Source organism: Aedes aegypti, chromosome 2 (assembly GCF_002204515.2).
Source record: "Aedes aegypti strain LVP_AGWG chromosome 2, AaegL5.0 Primary Assembly, whole genome shotgun sequence".
NCBI classification, from domain to species: Eukaryota; Metazoa; Arthropoda; class Insecta; order Diptera; family Culicidae; genus Aedes; species Aedes aegypti.
Genome location: NC_035108.1, coordinates 285,407,499 through 285,428,568, shown reverse-complemented (window position 1 = coordinate 285,428,568; position 21,070 = coordinate 285,407,499). Strand labels below are relative to the sequence as shown.

Here is a 21,070-nt window from a genome sequence, read left to right as displayed (position 1 = left end):
GTTATTTGAATCGACCACGACCCAACAAGCCTTTGGTGACGTTTGAAGCGGAAATACGTTTGAAGGAGGACAAAGTGTTTTCATCTTCTCCTCAACGCCTTAGTGTGTTTGAAAGAAAGGAGTTGGATAAGATAGTATCGGATTTGCTGCAACAGGGAATTATACGTGAAAGTGACTCACCCTACACGTCGCGAGTAATTCTGACGCGGAAACGCAACAACACCTTTCGGATGTGTGTGAACTATAAGCCTTTGAACAAGATAGTAGAGCGAAACCATTTCCCTATGCCAGTAATTGAGGACCAAGTGGCAAAACTACAGGGTAAACGGTACTTCACTTCGTTAGACTTGAAAAATGGGTTCTATCATGTGGATTTAACCGAAGAATCAAAGAAGTACACTTCCTTTGTGACTGACAGTGGACAATATGAGATTAATCGTTTGCCTTTTGGCTATGCCAATTCTCCGGCAATATTTGTCAAATTCATTACAAAGGTTTTGGAACGTTATATCAAAGAGGGTCGAGTAATAGTTTTCATTGACGATATGCTCATCGCTTCGAATACATTGAGTGAACACTTTCGAACGCTAGACGAAGTGTTTCAAACGTTAGCAGACAACCATTTGGAGCTACAGTTCGCTAAGTGCCAATTCGTCAAAACACATTTGGATTACTTGGGTTACGAGGTGCAATGCAACCAAATTAAGCCAAGCGACCGACACGTGGAATCAATTAAAAACTTTCCAATCCCTACCACTCGGAAAAGCCTGCAACGTTTTCTGGGTCTTGTCAACTATTTTAGAAAGTTCATCCAAGGTTTTAATGTACAAGCAGGCCCACTGTATGAACTACTAAAGGAAGATAGGGAGTTTGTAATGTCCGCTGATCATCTCCACGCTGTTGAGAGTTTGAAGGAGGCGTTAATATCCAAACCTGTTCTACGTATTTATTCGCCGAATGCAGAAACCGAGTTGCACACCGATGCTTCGTCATCAGGGTTCGGCGGAGTATTGTTGCAACGACAAAGTGATGATGGTATGATGCACCCGGTCATGTATCATAGCAGGAAGTCGACCGTACCGGAGTCCAAGTTGCACAGTTTCGAATTGGAAACCCTCGCGATTATCTACTGTTTACAGCGTTTTCGGCCCTATTTATTCGGTATGAAGTTCAGCATAGTTACTGATTGCAATTCTCTCAAGCAAACTCTGGAGAAAAGGGATATCAACCCGAAGATTTCCCGTTGGGCCATGTATCTCGAACAATATGAGTTTGTTATCATTCACCGTTCGGGGGCCAGAATGCAGCATGCGGATGCACTCTCTCGTTCGAATGTGCATACACTAGTAGAGGAAAAATACGGTCCAAACGTGTTTGATGATGCTTTGTGTGTTGCGCAGCTACAAGATCCCGAAGTAAGAAGGATTGTGGTTTCTGTCGAAGAGCAGCAAGCAAAAGACTTCGAAGTAAGAAATGCTATATTGTATAAACTAGTGGGACGAAAATCTTTGGTATATGTTCCGGAGAAAATGGTACCATCGGTTATTAATAAGTTCCATAACCAAATGGGACATTTCGGTGTTGATAAAGTGTGTGAGCTGATAAGAAGAGTTTATTGGTTTCCACGAATGCGTGATCACGTACAACAACACGCAAAGTCTTGTATAACGTGCATTGCGTATAATCCCAAAAACAAACGGTTTGACGGAAATCTGCAAGACATCGACAAGCCAAAAGTACCCTTTGAAGTAGTTCATGTAGATCATCTGGGCCCATTAGAGCGGAGTAAGGGAAAAAATGAACACATTTTTGTAGTCGTTGATTCTTGCACAAAATTTGTGAAACTTTTCCCAACTAAGACCACGAGCACAAAAGAAGTGATGAAAGCTTTGAAAGGATATTTTCAATCTTATTCGACTCCGAAGGTGCTGGTTTCGGATAGAGGAACCGCGTTCACGTCCCTTGCATTTGGAAGGTTTGTGGAAGATCATGGGTTTAAACACGTAAAGGTTGCTACCGCATGCCCTAAGTCAAACGGTCAGGTGGAACGATACAACAAAACGTTGGTACCACTGCTGGCTAAATTGGTTGAGGAATCAGGTAGAAGTTGGGACACAGTACTTATTGATGCGGAGTTTCTTTTGAACAATACAGCGAATCGTTCTACTGGCAAGACGGCATCAACTCTATTGTTTGGGGTTAATCAGAGGAAACGCATCGATTATGATTTAACCCAATATTTGCAGGATCAGAACAACAGCGCTAGAGATTTGGAAGGTTTTCGAGAAGAAGCAAGCCGAACTATGCAGAAACAGCAACTGTATAATAAACGTGTTTATGACAGTCATTGCAAACGGAATACATTGTATGAGCAGGGAGATTTGGTGATGTTGCGAAGGATGAACACTGTAGGAGAAAGAAATAAGCTCAAACCGAAGTTTAGAGGTCCATATGTGGTGAAGAAGGTCCTCGATAACAATCGTTACGTGGTTGCTGATTTAGATAATTACCAGGTGTCAAACATACGTTTTGAAGGAATTTTTGATCCACTAAATATGCGACTCTATCGAAAGGCAGAGAATCGAGAAAAAAGCGAAGATACGGAATCGGATATTGAATACGAAGATGTAGAGTATTTAGAGGAAGAAGATGAGTTAGTTGGCTAGTTTCCTAGGTGTACAGGATGGCCGAGCTGTAAGCGTGAAAGAAGAGAGCATTTGATATCCCCTTGTATTTAGAGCAAAAAAGTAATTGATCATTGTTATACCCCTTGAATGTTAGGTTTCCCTCCAAAAAAGAATACGATTGTCAGTCTGAGTTGAGGAGTGCCACAGAGTGGTAATAAAACGTGCAAAATTCAGTTACAGTGTCGTTATTTTTTCTGCAAAGAGCCTCCACGTTTATTATCAATTTTCATTGATTGACTTATGAAATTTAGTAATAAAATTCTTCACCAAACTCATAAGTAAAACTTAAAAATTTCAACAGTAATTGTTGTGGCGCCAAATCATTATCGCGTCTCCAGTTGAAAGCCGGAATCATCAACACGCGAAATCCGATTTTGCTCTAAATCTATGCAATTAACCCACGTCGGGCATAGTGCGCTGGACAGCGGATCTGGTGTGCTACACAGCGCACCTTGCCCGACGTAGCTCCGACGCATGGCTTTGGAGAACATCCGTTTTTCGCGTGTCGAAAATTCCGGTTTTCAACTGTGCGAATCATATTATTCCTTAAGAAATAATTAAGTTTGTTTGCCTCAGTGCCGGACAAATGGTCAAAATGCGGGATTGTCTCGAGAAATAAGGAATGTCTGATCACTTATAAAGGAGATGTGTGGTATTCACAGAAGTTTTAAAAATAGATTTATAAAATGTGAATTTCCTAAAAAGATTTATGTTTGAGGATAAGTTTTTTAATTGGGTTGTATAGGGATGAAAAATTCACAGTTTTTTGTAACTTGATCGAAAGAGCACATTTTTCTAAGTGTAACACGATTTTATTGCGCTTGAATGTCTTAATTTTAATATAGTAAATAATTAAAAAGGTTTAGTTCCGTCGACTAAACGACATTTCAATTTACATAATAACAGCTCGTCCCAAAGTAAAATTTGCCGAGGGGTGATTCAAACGCGATTTCCATACTAAATTCAAATGTGTATTAAAAATAGTTCCAGGACACGGAAAATTATAAAACTTTGGATTCTGGTTCAGTTTTTAACGTGGAATCAGAATATGTAAAAAACAGAATACTCCTAAAGAAGCCAATTGGGATTTAAAATTATACTAGCAAATTTCATTCGTTATTTTCTTTTGTGATTAAATTGTTAGATAAGACCTAATCGCAAATCTTTCTTGAAATGGACCTAAAAGTGGAAATTATTAGACTTGGTGTGTCCTAAATTTAAATAAATAGAACAGCCAGTGGCGTCCCGTCCTAAGGTGCACTTGGTGCACTGCACAGTCAAAGATTTCAAACTAACAAATTAAATATATATATTATAATTCTCAATACTTCCAACATTCATAATGTGTAGTTGCTTGAAAATGTTGTTTGATTTCTTTACCTTCAACTGGTCCATCGCCCTCAGTGAACAAACCGTTTGATTTTCCCCCCCATGGTCTTGCTCAACCAGCAAGCGAAAACAGCGAAGCAAACAAGACAAACTGCCATGCGTCTCCATCGTATTGCTGAGAATGTTCATTTCAGCCGTGCACTCTTTCTTGTGCACGAAAATAGCGTGTATGGACACAGCAGGAATGTGCATTTGTATTGACATTTCTAAAGCAACAGTGGCGTTGTATAGGTAAAATCTGGTTCACTCCAATTTGTGCACCCGAGAGAGAAATTGACCATGACGCTCGCATTGGTTTGCAAGAATTGAGAAAGCGCGCGCAACTGGCGTCACGACGTCTGCTGTTGGAAGAGAAAGCGTCAACGCCATACATGCTTTGTGTGTATATATGTTCCATGGAGCTTCCAGGTGTCGCGCGATAGTAGACGCAATATTGATTTGAACCAATACTAGATGTTATGAACATATTGGCCAAATTCATTATGTTTTATCTTATTAAATACACAAAATTCATGTGGCTTTGAATTGATTTATAAACTATGTGTGAATATAGTTTTTCCTGCTCAACAGACCGACAACTGTCACAACTTCATCGCGAAACTTGGAAAATAACGCGTAAATAGTTGAATTCTGAAGGTTTATATGATAATCTCAGAAAAGTTCATATTTTTGCTCATAAGAATGGTTTATTTATTTGTAAGCCGAGTTTCATACAAAAAAGGTGCTAATCGTTTAGTTTCAAGTTAAACGTCTTTCTTCTTGCTTTAAATTTTATAATATGATATTAAACTTATTATCTCAGTTCGCAAAATACGAAAAATGATTGTAATTTATGCATATAAAGGTCATTTTTGCTGTAAATATACATTTTTATGTCAAATATTATCAAACTATGGGACCGCGATTAATACGCAAAATTTTTCTTTCATCGCCTTGGTATCAGCGAAATATTGAGAATTTTCCTTTTCCCTAAACATTGTATATTGGAATCATCCAAAATTCTTAAAACTTACAACTTAAAACTACAACTACAAATATAATAGCTTCCAGACACTTCAAGATTGCATACAGTATTGAAAATTACATTTTAAGGTGTTAATAATAAGAAATTACATTTCAAGCTGAAATACATTTTAAAAAATCAATTGAAAAATTCGTATTCATAATTCAAAATAAACGGTTTGTGCGAGTCAGTGCACAGGTAATCAAATTCCTCACGGGACGCCTCTGAGAACAGCCTCTTTGCTCTTTGTGGGCCGTACGCTGGCCAGCTCTAAGATATGATATAGGTATAGGTGATACTGATATTGTTCATACTTACAAAATAAGCTTTATGCAAACCAGACTTTTTTCACTTAGGGCACGCATTCGGACCACTGTGCTGCAACGGTGTTGATGACAAATAGAATGACGAAACTTAGTTTTATTTGTAAACACCGAAACACACCGCTGAATCGATATTCCTCATGCTGAATGGACAATATTAATTCGCAGTTCGTGAATAGACTACCTTTCACAAACACACGTACCTTCTCGTTACATATGTGTATGGCAACAGGAATCTAATTACGTTACCCGAGTCGCAACTTTTCCCAAGGCTTGAGTCTTTCCACGACGCGATAAGCTGCCTTCGGTAATCCAACTACGTCAATTGATATCCTGATAAGTTTTTGATTCCTCCCCGGTTTTATGCACTTTTATTGAGCTAGCACATGACGATTTTCAAAGTTTTTTTCTGCTCTGGTCCGGTTACTGGTAGTTGTGATGTTTATGGCTTTTAATTTGTTTTTTGCTTTTCGCACAGACGCACATTCGAACGAAAACACACTTTTTTCAGGGACTTTTGGCGATGTATTCACAGGAAGCAAAACACAAGATGAAGTATCTCGTATTAGGTGAAAAATATGGACAAATTTCCATGAGGTTTGAGTGCCTTCTTTAAAAATGGGATATGAATCATTAAATAGTTTGTTACAATCTTCAAATTGCTAATATCTGTCGAACTCTTTACGTATGTAATCCCATTCATTACTGCCACTAACCTTGAATGATTTTTGCAGTTCATTCAATATTTTAAAAATCTACACAATCATCATCACACGATTCCGAATCACACATAAAAAAAGACGCAGATGGTGTTTCGCCCCTGCTCGTATGACACACTGATCAAAGCACCAGGCTCAGGTATCGGACCGTATTCCGTACAATCCGTAATTTTCAACCAGCCAAACAAGAACGAGCGAGACAGAGCCAAAACTCCCCGCCGCAACCTCGCCAGGCCACTTGCGGAAAACTCGCACCTCCGGATGAACACCAAAACCGAACGAAGGAAGCAGGAAGAAGCACCACAAATCAGCAGCAGTATGACAAAAGATGGAAAATACTATTTTTTCACTCGACGATTTCGCTCGGGAAAACGTACTACCGAACAAACGAACTGTCGCAAAAGAACACCCACGGTATCAACTTACTGTTAGTAATGATTTAACACCGAAATTCTGCGATTTTGGAAGCGAAAATTTCAATTTTCTTCGCACAACAATAACACCACAAACTTTTGCTTTTCAAAATGGATAGCAGGAAAAATAAATTATGAACCACATCCAGCCAAGTCGCAGTGAACCGTCAGTTTGACAGTGCTGGAAGTTATGCGGGTAAGGATGAAAAATCAAATATAAAGCCATATTACGATTATTACTCCCACGATGAATGAAACACCCAACATAATTTATGATTAATAGATTCAAATGATCAAAAAAGACCCCAAAACTACAAGAACACATAAATTCGAAGAAGTTGTTCTTATCAAATTGAAATCACCTGAACAAGTTAGTTGTATTATTTTTTCTAATGCGATCCTCTATCACGCAAACTGACAGCACTGCTCGTATCAACGGACAAAGGCAGAAAAATACAAGAAAGAGAGGGAAGCAAAACAGCAGAGCCCGTTATGTGCGAGAGTGAGATAACCGATGCTGACAGCTGATTTTGATCGATTGTTGTGAATGTGCGCGGATAGACTCGATCAAAAGGGATGTCCATTTTGACATTTACTCGATGAACAGGAACCCCTGTAACTTAAATGGTGACACTCTTGTTCAAATCTACACGGAAACACGATTCAACCTGAGAAGAACCACGGGCTTGTTCATATATTTCATAACGCTAAAAATGACCAATTTGGACACCCACCCACCCCCTTGTGACGCTTTTTGTATTGATATTTTTCTGGTTTTGTACGAATCCTAACATCGCAAGGACACCCACCCACCCCCTTCAGGGTTATGAAATTTGTGAATGAGCCCCACAACAATTTTTCTCTCGAGATCTTCGAGCATCTTTAACGGGGGCGACTACCCGCATACCTCCGAACCTTACCAAAACATCACCCATTATTGTGTATGTTCCATTAACAACCATATTCGATGTGGTACTACTAACCATAACTGAACCATTCCTGGGTAATGTTTAAACCTCAATGAATAATGTTTTCAGAGATTCGACCACATCAACAACGGGTTGTTAAGAATGTTACCGTTCGAGAATCAAGTTCTTCTCATACAAAATTTGAAAGACGACCGTAACAATAGCCTACCACATATGGTTGGTAATTGCATAACCAAAAATGGAAAAAAATGGTTGGGGTATAGTTTTACCACAGACAAACAGACGTAACAAATCTCGATCAAAATCATAGTCACGAGGACATGTACGCCCAATGCTAAAATCAGCGTGTTTGGCCGACGGGCCAACAGATGGCGGTAGTGTGTAAACGTCAAACACGAACAAAAACGAAGCAAGCGCTGCGGGTGGCGGATTGGCCACCTAACATATTTTTGAACCGACCGTTAAAAAGGTGCTCGATGGACAATGATGAGAGTGTGACGTCTGTTTGTCTGTGGTTTATTTAACCACAGTTGCAGTATTTATGACTAGAAACATGCTTGATTAGACAAGTTTCGCATTGTACTTTTGACCACACTGTGTTGTACGGTGGGTGTCACGGATTGAAATACAATGCTTTGTACACAGCAAAAAATAATGTAATTTGGCTCGATGTAATACTGCTGATGTAAAAAAATTCCGATGTAATCGTGTTTTCCAGATACACAATCACACCGGTTCGATGATATATTACATCATTCTGAAATTACACAAAAATTGAATTAAATTTTTTTCATTATGTTGGGAATATGTAATATTTACATTAAAGGAATGTGAATATTACACACAAACAGCTGCAACCAAGTGGTTCCGACTAAGTTGGGTAGAATTACACGAAATCGATGTATGATCGCATATTTTTGAAATGCGATATTGAATCTAGCAACACAGTTCTGATTTTGTTGTGCTCGGACGGCTCGGACTAACAAGCTGCCATTTTTATTTTACCGCAACCGATGAATGCTGTTTGTTTGGTAAGTTTTTGCGTTTTATGTTGTTATTTCAATTAATTTATCATTACTTTGCAGGAAAATCATCGACGGCAATGTTATACATTGTAATCAGGTAAGTAAATAGTATATAATTTATTTAGAACATTGAAATAAATCTGCCATCCCCCTTCCTTCATTGGGAATATGTTGTCTAGAAACTTTTTTCTTTTAAATTTCAGCATTCTTAAATAAAGAAACATCTAAATCAGCCTACAAGCCATAGAGAACGCCGTCAGGAATGAATCTGCGAGAATCGGGAAAATGCCAGATCGAGCGAAAGGAAAACGGTTCGAGTACGAAAAACCGCCACAAACACCAGATCAGCAGGTAGTCCACCAAATGCGTTGGCACCAACTACGTCCCGCCTGCTGCACTTCGGACCAGCGATGGATCGGAGATCGTGCTACGGTAGCCGCTCGCTGTACCATGTTGCGGTAACAAATTCTCGACCTCGAATCATCCGGAAGAACAAATAAAAAGAAAGTATCACTGGAAGATGGAGATATCTATGTAAACAACTTCCCCCACAGCAACGTTCCGTCAACAGATACCGGGAAACTCAACCCGTTTGGATGAAGATAACGATTCCATCGCAATAGCACCGGTCAAAGCGAATCGTAGAATCAAGGCGGTGGTTCCTGCTGACTGAAAACCTTTCATCGGGATGGATTCGGAAAGAAAACCACAACGGGATTGCTCCGACATACGTGCCCGAACAGAGACCGTCACCAGGCAGGAGAATCAGGAATCCAGCCGAAGTTTATATACCATTCCGGGGCCCATAAGGACATCTTGTCATATAGATCCACCGAAGCGCCGAGTGGATGTTGCAGCGCGAGTTGTTCGGGTTGGTGCACCAGTCGGACAAGGATCCACGGTTTAGCGCTGCGGACATGGCAGAAGAAGTACCATCCCTGACCGTAATACCGTTTTGCATGGGATGTCACGAGACACCTTTGGTGTATTGGGTAAGCAAGTCAATTTTATAACATTCTCCAGATTTATACTCTTATCAAGGATTCTTCTTAATATTGTCCTCTATAGTTGATTCCAGAAATTATTTTTAAATTCTCTCAGATACCTTCAGAATATTTATTAAGAATCTTACAAAAAACTTCTGGAATCCAAAAAATATTTTTCTCAATTTTTTCCTAAAATATCAACAGTTTTCTAATGCAATTCTTTAAGGTGAAGATGCAGATCCAGACCACCACCGAGTAACCAGTGAATTAAATTTTCAGCACAAACGATTGTCTGGTTCTCTAGACTTGTGCTCTTGAAAGTTCCAGGTTTGGCTTCAATGCATCTTCACCTTAAAGCTTCTTACAGTAAATCTTAGGTGTCGGCTAGAGTAGACGCGACACGCAAAGCTAATCAAAAATCCATTGGAGTTTGGCGATTTTTTTTTTGTTTGAAGAGACTTTACCCAGAAGAAGCATTTGTCTTTATAATTCATTATTTAATCATTGTTATTCGTTCCCATGCAATTTACGCTTTGCTATGCGTTTCGCGTCCACTCAAGTCGCACTCTTAGATTTTCTAACGTAATTCCTCTAAAATTCCTAATGCAATTCATCCACAATTCCGCCCGAAATGATTTCTTTTAGATTCTTTCAGAGATTCCTTCAAGTATTCTATAAGTTGATGTTTAAGATTTTTAGTTGAGAAAACTCAAGAACTGAATTCGTTGGATGCTCGTCAGAAGAAACCCTTAAGAAAATTAACCACGATGTTTTTTTTTCAGAAATCCCTCAAGGAATTTCTTGAGTAAAATTTCTCCTTGGATTTTTCAAGTTATTCTTCTAGAAGTCTCTTAAGATCTTTGTTTTGTATTGTTGATTTTTGCGGATTTTTTTTTATTTTCAGATATTTTTTGATAGATATTCTAAGGATATCTATAAAAATTGAAAATAATTAAGAATCTTTCGAATTCAAACAAATATTTCTCACATAGAATCCTTTTGGATGGTCCATTCATTTGAGGATTTGACCAAAAAATAAGTTCTTCCATAAATATCAACAGTTTTCTAATGTAGTTATTTTCATGATTCTTTCAGTAATTTTTAGCTTTTCTACCACAATGCCTTTAAAATTCCTAACGCAATTCTTCCACAGAGTTATTAAATAAAGTTTATGAATTCCACCAGGAATGATTTCGCAATTTTTCCCTAGATTCTTTCAAGTATTCTTCCAGCTGTTTTTAATGTAATTTTTTAAGGAAAACTCAAAAAATGTATTCATTGGATACCCGTAATAAAAATGCCTAAGATAATTGAAAACGATTTTTTTTCAAAATATCTAAAGTAATTCTAGCAAAAAAATACTTCATATATTTCTCAAGTTGGGTAATCAAAGTATATTGGACAGGCCGTTACGCGTATATAATTTGGACATTTAGGGCAAAATCAAATGGAAGTGGCTAAATAACATACGCGTAACGGTCTGTCCAAAATACTTTGATCATTCTAACTCTTCTGGAAATCCCTTATGATTTTTAACGCCTAGAAATTGCTGCAAGGCCTATTTTTCATTTTTTTTTAATAAATGCTTCAAGATGTCTCTTGAATTTCTTTTAAAAATCTTTCTATCATCTTCGGACGAAAACTACTCACAGTGAATCCTTTTGGACATTTTTCCAGGATAATCCTGTAGAAACTCATTTGAAGTTTTTTTTTCAAAAATGTCATAATAGTTTGATAATGCCTTTTCCGGATTATTTCAGTATCTTTAGATTTTTTCCTGTAATTTCACTAAAATTAGTAACGCAATTCCTACACCGAGTTGTTTATAAATTCGACTAGAAATGATTTCGGGAACTTATTCTATAGCTTCCTCCAGCGATTCATTGGAATATTCTTCTGGTTTTTTTTTTATCACGTCTGTAGACGCGCTGTTGTATTTTGTGCAACACTGGTAGAAAAACCTCGCGTGGCTTTTATTGCGGATACTCGTAAGAAAAAATCTTAAGAGAATTATCCACGATATTTTTTAGAAATTCTTCAACAAATTTCTCAAGTATGTAATTTTCGCAAAAAAAAATCTTTTTTTCTCGTTTTTTTTTTGTTATATAAGTCTTCTAGAAGATGCTTAAGAATTTTGGACAGGAACACCCAGAAATTTTTTCAATGGTTCATCTTAAGATCTCTGATATTGGTTCCAGGAATTATTATTTTTAATTACAGTGGCCACACTATTATGGGTCACCTAGTCACGATTATTAGTCACTCTGTTCCACATGCAATGTAAATGCAAATGACCTATATCAATGGGTGACCCATAATAGTGTGACCACTGTAGATTATTTTCTTTAGATCAAAACTTCTAAAGATATCTAAAAAAATAAAAAATAATTAGGAATCTTTCAAAAATCTTAGGAAAGTTAAACAAAAATTTCCCACAGAGAATCCTCTTAGTGATTTTTTCGGTATGGTCCTTAAGAAATTCATTTCGGAATTAAATTCTTCCAGAAATGTTATAACAGTTTGGTAATGCAATTATTTTCTGGATTCTTCCAGTAGTTCTTAGATTTTACCGCAATCCATTCAAAATTTCTAACGCAATTCTTGCACAGAGTTTGCAAATTTCTAAATTTGTAGATTTCTCCAAAGATTCTTTCAAATATTCTTTCATTGTTATTTTTACATTTTTTGTAACGAAAACTAAAGAATTCACTTTATTTGATACTTGTAAGAAAAATCCTTAAGAGAATTAAGACGATTTTTTCTTGAACTCCCTAAACAGTTATTTTTACGAAAGCACATAACATGTCTTAAATAAGCGGAATATTGTGCACCGATGGTAATTTTTCTAGTCTACTCTTCTTGTCTCTAAAGTTGATTCCAAGTAGTGTTGTGAAAAACTCAATTTCTCATAACTCACGCTTGAGATTTTTCATGCGTGAGATGTCAATCACGCAGCTCAGCAGTCAAAAAATCATGGATGAGTTGGCTCATATTTTTGACTCATTGTCTCATTTTTCCACAGTTTACTCACACACGGCAATAATTTCTTGTTAGTCTGGTAAAATTATAGTAATCCTTTCTAACGTAAACAACAACATTCGGGTTTCACGAGTTTTTGACGGGTTTTGCAACTGAACCATTTTTTACGGTTTGAGTTGATTGAGTGATTTTGCATGAAAATCTCAAGCGTGAGATTTGCGAAGCTGATCTCTAATGAGTTTTCTCTCACGGGAAAGCGTATTGATTGAGATTTGAGTGTGAGTCTATCAATACTGAGATTGTACTCCAAAGATGATTCCAGGAATTATTTTTAAGGTGTTATTAAAATTAGATGTCTCTAGAATTTCTATTAAGAACACACTCAAAAAAAATACGGATTACGGTGAAATTTTACCTCTAAGCCAGAATTCACTGCTTGTTAGTGGTGGGCAAAAACTGAAACAAAAGGAAGCTCATGCCTGCCAGAGCAGCTGTCACACTATTTCGCAGCAGTTCGGTGAAAATAATGTTTTACCGAACTGTTCGTTAGTATTTCACAGGGTTACAGTTACGGATTTTTTCCGGTGAAATATTAGATTTCACCGATTTTCTCCGGTAAAATATTTAATTTCACAGATTTTGTCGGTAAAATAGTAGATTTCACAAGAAAATCTGTATTTTTATTGTTTACAGTTCAAATTCGGTGATTTATTTCACAGGATACTGCGAATTATTTTAAGTGTGTATAATCTATAGGTATACTAGAATTTTAACAAATATTTCTTACAACACAATTCCTGCACATAGTTGTTCATGTTCCACCAGGAATGATTTCTTCGAGTATTCTTTCAGTTGTTGTTTTAATGTATGTTTTAATTAAAACGTTTTTTTATTTCAGAAAACATTAAATTCTAGCAAAACAATATTCTTATGTATCTTGAACTTGTTGTTTCAGAGCGCCTAGCAATTGCTTCATGAATTCCCCTTAGTATTGGTCAATAAAATTTGTTCCGGGAAATATATTTTAATTCTCTCAGATATCACCAGAATTTCTAATGAGTAATTTTAGATTTTATATCGTAATATCTCTAAAATTTCTCACGCAATTCCTCCTCAGAGTTGATAATAAATTCCGCCAGGAATGATTTCAAAAATTGTTGTTTTAGAGTTCGCTTCAGGTATTCCCAGTTGTATATTTTTTTAAATGCTTAAAAGAAAACATAAGAATTGCGATCATTGGATACCCGTAAGAAAAATTCTTCAGACAACAAGATAACTTGAAACGTTTTTTTTTTACAAATTACAATGGAAAATTTGTAAGTGACTCTTCAGTTAATTCTTAAGTTGTTACTCTTCTACAAGTCGCTAAAGATGTTTGTGTCAGAAATTCTAGAAATTGCTTTAAGGATTCCTTATAAGATTATTCTTTTACGTTTTCTCAGATATCACTAGAATTTATATTGTGAATCTTTAAAAAATCAGAGTATTCGAACAATTTCTCAGAGAGAATCCTTATAGTGATTTCTTCAGATTAATCATTCAGAAATTCATCCTAACTTTCCGCCAAGAATTAAATTCTTCCTAAAATGTCATAATAGGTTCGTGCAATTCTTTTCAGGGTTTACTAGTATTTTTTAGATTATCTACAGTAATTTCTCTAAAATTCTTAACACAATTTATCAACAGAGTTCTTAAAAAATTTTACCAGGAATGATTTTAAAAATTTTATTTATTTAGAGAAAAAACCTACTAATTAAACTTTGACACTTCACTTTTGCAAAAAAAAAATTATAAAATCGCTAGTAAGCTGTTAAAGTGTTAAAGTTCAATTAGTAGTTTTTTTTCTCTTAAACATACTCTAACAATCCCTCCCCTTAATTAATTAAAAAGGTTTAGTTCAGGGGGCCCAGATAGCCGTAACGGGAAACGCGCAGCTATTCAGCAAGACCAAGCTGAGGGTCGTGGGTTCGAATCCCACCGGTCGAGGATCTTTTCGGGTTGGAAATTTTCAGGGCATAGAGTATCTTCGTACCTGCCACACGATATACGCATGCAAAAATGGTCATTGGCACAGTAAATTCTCAGTTAATAACTGTGGAAGTGCTCATAAGAACACTAAGCTGAGAACCAGGCTTTGTCCCAATGGGGACGTAATGCCAGAAAGAAGAAGTTTAGTTCTTATATTGATTTCTCCACGTATTCATTTAAATATTCCAAGTTGTATTTTAGATTACTTTTGGGAAAAAAATTTAAGAACTGCATTTATTGGATACCCGTAAGAAAAACCCTTAAGAAAATTGAAAACGATTTTTCCAGTAGTTACTCAAGGAATGTCTCAATTAGGTCTTGCAAAAAACTGTAATTTCACTACTAGAAATCGCTTAAGTTTATTGTTCAAGAACGCCTAGAAATTGCTTCAAGGACTCCTCCTAACATTGTTCTCTTGGTGCCAGGAATTATTTTAAAATTCTCTCATATATCTCCAAAATTTCTATTAAAAAAGAAATATATTTAAAAATCTTCGAGAATTCTACAATTTCTCAGAGAGAATCCTTCTTCTTCTTCTTTTTGGCATTAACGTCCCCACTGGGACAGAGCCTGCTTCTCAGCTTAGTGTTCTTATGAGCACTTCCACAGTTATCAACTGAGAGCTTTCTTTGCCTAAGTTGCCATTTTCGCATTCGTATCTCGTGTGGCAGGCAGTGTTGATAGACTCACACTCAACATCTCAATCAATACGCTCTCCCGTGGGAGTAAACTCATTAGAGATCTGCTTCGCAAATCTCTCGCTTGAGATTTTGATGCAAAATCAACTCAATCAACTCAAACCGTAAAAAATGATTCAGTCGCAAAACCCGGCAAAAACTCGTGAAACCCGAATGTTGTGGTTTACGTTAGAAAGGATTAACATAATTTTACCAGACTAACAAGAAATTACTGCCGTGTGTGGGTAAACTGTGGAAATACGAGACAATGAGTTAAAAAGATGAGCCAACTCATCCATGATTTTTTGACTGCTGAGTTGCATGATTGACAACTCACGCATGAAAAATCTCAAGCGTGAGTTGTGAGAAATTGAGTTTTTCACAACACTGGTGGCAGGTACGAGGATACTATATGCCCAGTGAAGCCAAGGAAATTTCCATTATGAAAAGATCCTGGACCGACCGGGATTCGAACCCAGACACCTTCAGCATGGCTTTTCGTTGTAGCCGCGGACTCTAACCACTCGGCTAAGGAAGGCCCCAGAGAGAATCTTTATAGTTTTTTTTCAGAATAATCCTTCAGAAATTGATTTCAACATAATACTTTCACAGACAAACAGACGTAACACTGAAGAAATTTCCATCGACCACTCATTTAACGATCATTTCAAATTCGCTATGTTACAAACCTCACAACCAGAGGCGCGCACATCGTTTTTCTTCGCGTTTGACGTTTCACACTACCGCCATCTGCCGGTCTTGTTGCACGAAACACCTTTTCGTGCAACATGCTCACCAGATGATGATGGTGTAAACTGGGCGATGGATTTTGAAGAAATTTGTTCTAAGTGTTACGTATGTTTGTCTGTGATACTTTCCTAACGCAGTACTTGAGCTGAAATATCAAAAACAAAAGCAAGTAACCAAGAGGTTTTTGATTTAATTTAAAAACGGTAAGTTGAGGGTGGGTGGTTTGTTCGGCAAAGTTATTCACTTTCAGAAGTTACGCAAGCTTGCAGAACACACCAACTTCAAACAACTTACTTTACCTTACCTTACTGACTGTATATTACTCCGAAGATCTCTTCATTAGTTTGTTTCGATATTTCTCACTAACTTTCTGAGTAATTCTCTCAAGAATTTCGTTTAAGATATCTTCAACAGTTCAATCTGGAATTTTTCTATGGATATCATCCATCCCATTTTTTTAGTATTATTTCCCTATGACTTCCACCAGGCTTCCCGTTTAGAGCATCTTCGAGAATTTAAAATTCCTTCAGGTACTCCTCATTTTTTTTTTATTTCTCCATGAAGTCTTCAAATATTTTTGCTTTGTTCATTTCATTCAAATTCATCAAGGGAAATTTCAAGCAATTTTTTTAGATTGTTTTGCAAAAACTGCGTGGAATTTTGAAAGAAATTCCTAGAATAACCTCAGATTAAACTTGTGAGAGTTCTAAGCACGCCTGAATTCCTACAAAGATCTCTGAAAGACCTTCTAAATTTTTGATGAAATTCTTCCTAGAATACCTTCTATATAAATAAAAATGGAATGGTGTTTGTATGTCACGAAATGGCTTCCGAACGGGTCAACGAATATGAATGATTATTTTTCCGTTTTGTTCGTCAAGTGTTCCGACGTGTTTGTGCGTATAAAAATCCTAGAGTATTCACCGGGAAAGTCGGAAAAACGAGCGTGAACGGAACTGTCATTTTGTATGGGACGATTCATAGCGTTTTCCAACAGCCTACTTGATGGCAAGACGATATTTGCCGGGACCACTAGTTCTTGATAAATTGCTAAGATAACTAAAAAAATAGAATCTCTAAATAATGTCCTACAAGACGTTTTGAAGAAATAAATAGAAGAAATTTGGACCGAATCCCTGAACCTTGAATAAAGTTTTGACGAATCCATGGTGATCAAACAATTTTATTCGAAACATTATTAGAGAAATTTTTGAACCGCAGTTAATTGGAACTTATTGAGGAATGCTAGGTCAAATTTATCGAGAAATTCTTGGGAATAGTTTATAAAATATATCATCGAACAATGTCTGAAGGATTGTTGGAGCAATTTCTAAGAGTAATCGTGGATGAATATTTGAAGGAATTTTTATGAAAATGTCTAGAATAAATAAAAAATCGACTTAGGAATTATTGTAGAATTTCGTGCAAAAATGTCGAAAGGTTTTTTTTTCAAAAACTCTAGAATAAATTTTCATGGAAGCGTTGAAGTGCTCAAGGATTCAGAAGAAATTCTTATAGGCATCCATTGAAAAATCGCTGGAGAAATTCCTGAAAGCATTCAAGAAGAAATCTGGAAATTACTAGAATTCCTGAAACATTCCTCGAGATCTGAGAAAAATATCATAACTTGTGGAATAATCGCGTAATAGTTTCTGTAGATTTCTCTGGAGCCTCTAGAATTTTGCATCATATCCAAAAAGTAACTTTAGAGATAATTTTTATTTAAACAGAGACTTTAGAGAGCTTAACCAAAAAAAATACTTGCATTAATAGAGATCAAAACTCTAAAAAATGCGCTTACTTAAGAAACGTACTATTTTTCGTGCTTGTAGTGTTTTTTTGCTCTATTCCTACAGAGATTATTATATTTGTAAAATAGACGAAAAAACATTTAAAAAAAAATCTGAATGTTTTCAATTTATCAAATGCTTATAAACGACATTCAACTGGAAACAACACATTTTTGCATTGAAATAAAATCTTCCTTAAAAAAAACTAAATACTCTATTTTAGATGTGATAATGTTTTTGTTGGAAATAAAAGCACTTTTTTGTTGGTCCCACTTCTCTTGAACTTGTTTTTCCTTTTAGAAAATAAACAACAATAATCGCTTTAGAACAACTTTTCTACTTTCTTTTTATGTAAAAAGAAGTACAGGGAACTTGCGCCAATCCATTTAACAGAAGAATGTTATTTAACCGCGACAATGTAAAAGGTCATCAGCTATTGTAGAAGTTGATTACAATACTGAAAAATACTTAGGCAGCAAAGATGGTCAAAACTTACTAAAATTAATTATGATCGTAGTTTCGAATACTCCAAAACTGTTACGAAAAATCGATGACCTAAACTGCCCTTCTACACCTACTTATCCCATGTTCTATGTAAACCTTATGGACCGCGGGACAAATATGCGTAGAACGGCAGTGAACTTCTTGAACAAAATTTATCCTAACGCCATGTACTTCAATATAATTTAGTGTAACGGAAATATTACATTGTTCACCGTTTTCTACTGAGCAACAAAATGGCGGGACAGTTTTTATGCTACATGCATAATTATTAGAATCAATAATGCAGGAAATCAAAACAAATATACTTTTCTTTGACGTAAAGCTTCTCTCTTGTTGTTTAAAAAAAATCTAGTTGAAATTCATTGCTCCCTGGAAAATATAATCCCAAGCCCAGGGAATCACGTGCGGTTATGTAATATTGCAATGAAACTGCCAAAAAAGCCATGTATTGATTGTTTATTTTTGTGATAAAGTAGCTTTCACTGGGAATGACCATATTGCCCCGTTCCTACATGTTTTATATAAGTTCTGTTTTTAGAATCCAATTTCGTGCACATCATGCCTATATATAGTGGAAGAGTGAACTGCTGTGAAAAAATTGAAAACAATAGACAAAACTTTATGCAAAGCTTATTTTAACATCCAAAATCTTATAAGATTTTCGTAGTAGTATAAGCATTTCAGATTTTCCATATGAAGTATAAAACAAAATTTTTGCACGGTTTTCACAGTTGTGCCTAGTTGAAGCATAATTTATTAGGTCCAAAGGTTATCGGGATCCAAATCGGTTTTTAAGCTCAAATGAAGGGTGGCCCATAATACCCCATATGACCATACTGCCCCGCCTTCCCCCTACATATCGTTGAGTCTAATTTTCAGATTATTGCATAATCATGTATTTTAGAGTTTTCAAGATTATCAAAATTATCTATTTTAGAGTTTTCAGATTAGTAGTTGGTTTACGAGAAAAATAAATGCTCAAAATAGATGATACCAATTTGATTCATTTTCTCACAATTGTCTCATATTCTACTTTAGTTTTGAAAAACGAATAACCGAACATGACAAAAATTTTGTAGCCTGAGATGTTTATAGTGAAACATCTCGAAATCCAAAGATGGCCGTCACAATGGCCAACTTTTACCCTTATTTACGTTTTCCGAAGCACTGAACTGATTAATCCGTCAGCAAATGGACTCAATCTTCTTATTTTAACCTCGCTACTAGTGCACAAAGCTAAACTAAGAAGTGCACTGTTGGATTATGGATACGCGTCGATCTCCAAAGAAATTAAAAACATTTTGCATAATTATATTAAATACAATTTATTATTAAATGTCACATTTAACACTTAAAAAAATACCAGACAGTACATTTTACTAACGTTATATTTTATTTTATTTTTTGTACAGGCTCAAACGACCAGCTCAAAATGGTTCACAGTCTACTCAGGAAGTCAGCACACAAGATCGAGCGTCTTCTCGCTATCATCACTCTGGTTATCGATACGAAGGCCTATTACTGTTAAAAACGATAATATATAACAAATAAATACAATTTAATACTTTTCGTTTAAACATTCTTTATTTATATCATCAAATTCTTTTCAATGGCTGATCAAATTACCTTTTATCCATTTTTGAATATGCAAAAAATACTAATTGGTAACTCTTGTTTCCGAGTAAAACGCGTTTTATATCATAAATGAGATTTAGGTGCAAAAATGGATAAAAAGGCAATTTGATCAACCATTGAGCAGAATTTGCAATCATTTTGTTGCTTAAATCGTTTTGATTACATAGCTTTCATATTACATCGCATCGATTACATCATATCGCGTACGTTGAATATATTACATCGGAAAAATTACATCGATCGCATTTATTACACCAATTGCCCGCGAGTACGTCGAGCCGTGTAATATTCCACAACCGAGGGAACGACTTGGTTGCAGCAGTTTCGATGTAATATTCAACAACTTTTTTTGCTGTGTAGTGGATGCTACTATGGACATGGTCACATTTACTGCACTGCTCAGTGATTTGTACCAGATAATAGTAACCTTAACAGATTTTTGTAGTCGGTTGAAAATCGTTGGTGCAGTTCTCGCATACTCTGAGATAACGCCCTAAAAGCCATTGGTAACCACGAGCGTAGCAGAACAGAAATGCTGTCACAATGTTTAATCCCATATACAGTGGCGCCACAGACAAACAGACGTCACACTCTCACCGATGCCCATCGACAACCTTTTTAACGGCCGATTCAAATATATGGTAGGTGGCCAATCCACCACCCGCTGCGCTCGCATCGTTTTTGTTCGCGTTTGACGTTTACACACTACCGCCATCTGTTGGTCCATCCTCCAAACACACCGATTTTAGCATTGGGCGTACATGTCATCGTGACTATGATTTTGATCGGGATTTGATCTAAGTGTTACGTCTGTTTGTCTGTGGTGGCGCCGTTGTTTTGATGCGGTGAGCACTTGCAAAAACTACCTTCAATGATCCTTTGTTCTCCTGGAAGCAATTTACACAGAGATTGAGTATTTATCAAGAAAACTATTAGAAAATCACTTTAATTACTTACCGTGAACGGATTTGATTACCACAAATCATTGTATGGAACTTTTCCATCCTTTTAGGATCGAGATCGGAACAAATTATTAACAAAATTTCGCGGACAAAAATGAACACTTCGCAAATTAGCCGTATTGTTTATTTCAGACAGATACATTAGCCGTTATGGTTCGATTATCTTCGTGAACAGTTACACAAAGCGTGAACGGTTTTACTGTTTGTATACCATAGTAATTGCGGTAACATCAACAACTAATGCCATTTCTATAATTTTACCATTTAAAGT

At 36.3% G+C, this 21,070-nt stretch overlaps 1 protein-coding gene and 1 long non-coding RNA gene across 7 annotated transcripts in view; one reads left to right on the top strand and one right to left on the bottom strand.

The window, feature by feature from the left end:
* The window catches only part of LOC5564855 (RB1-inducible coiled-coil protein 1), an 85,189-nt gene extending 78,499 nt beyond the window's left edge, over nt 1–6,690 (bottom strand). For 2 of the 6 annotated variants that reach the window (XM_001649124.2, XM_021845261.1), the window contains exon 1: nt 6,548–6,690. The gene's annotated coding sequence lies outside the window, so the exon portion shown is untranslated. Of the gene's footprint in view, nt 1–5,397; nt 5,417–6,547 lie in introns of those variants that run through there. The other 4 variants (XM_021845257.1, XM_021845260.1, XM_021845259.1 and 1 more) reach the window with 3 other exon arrangements.
* Nucleotides 6,691–8,169: 1,479 nt separating this feature from the next.
* Nucleotides 8,170–19,788, top strand: LOC5564854. Its single transcript, XR_002500583.1, has 4 exons — nt 8,170–8,494; nt 8,549–8,585; nt 8,692–9,480; nt 19,615–19,788. It is a non-coding gene; the product is annotated as an uncharacterized LOC5564854 (long non-coding RNA).
* The last annotated feature ends 1,282 nt before the right edge of the window (nt 19,789–21,070 follow it).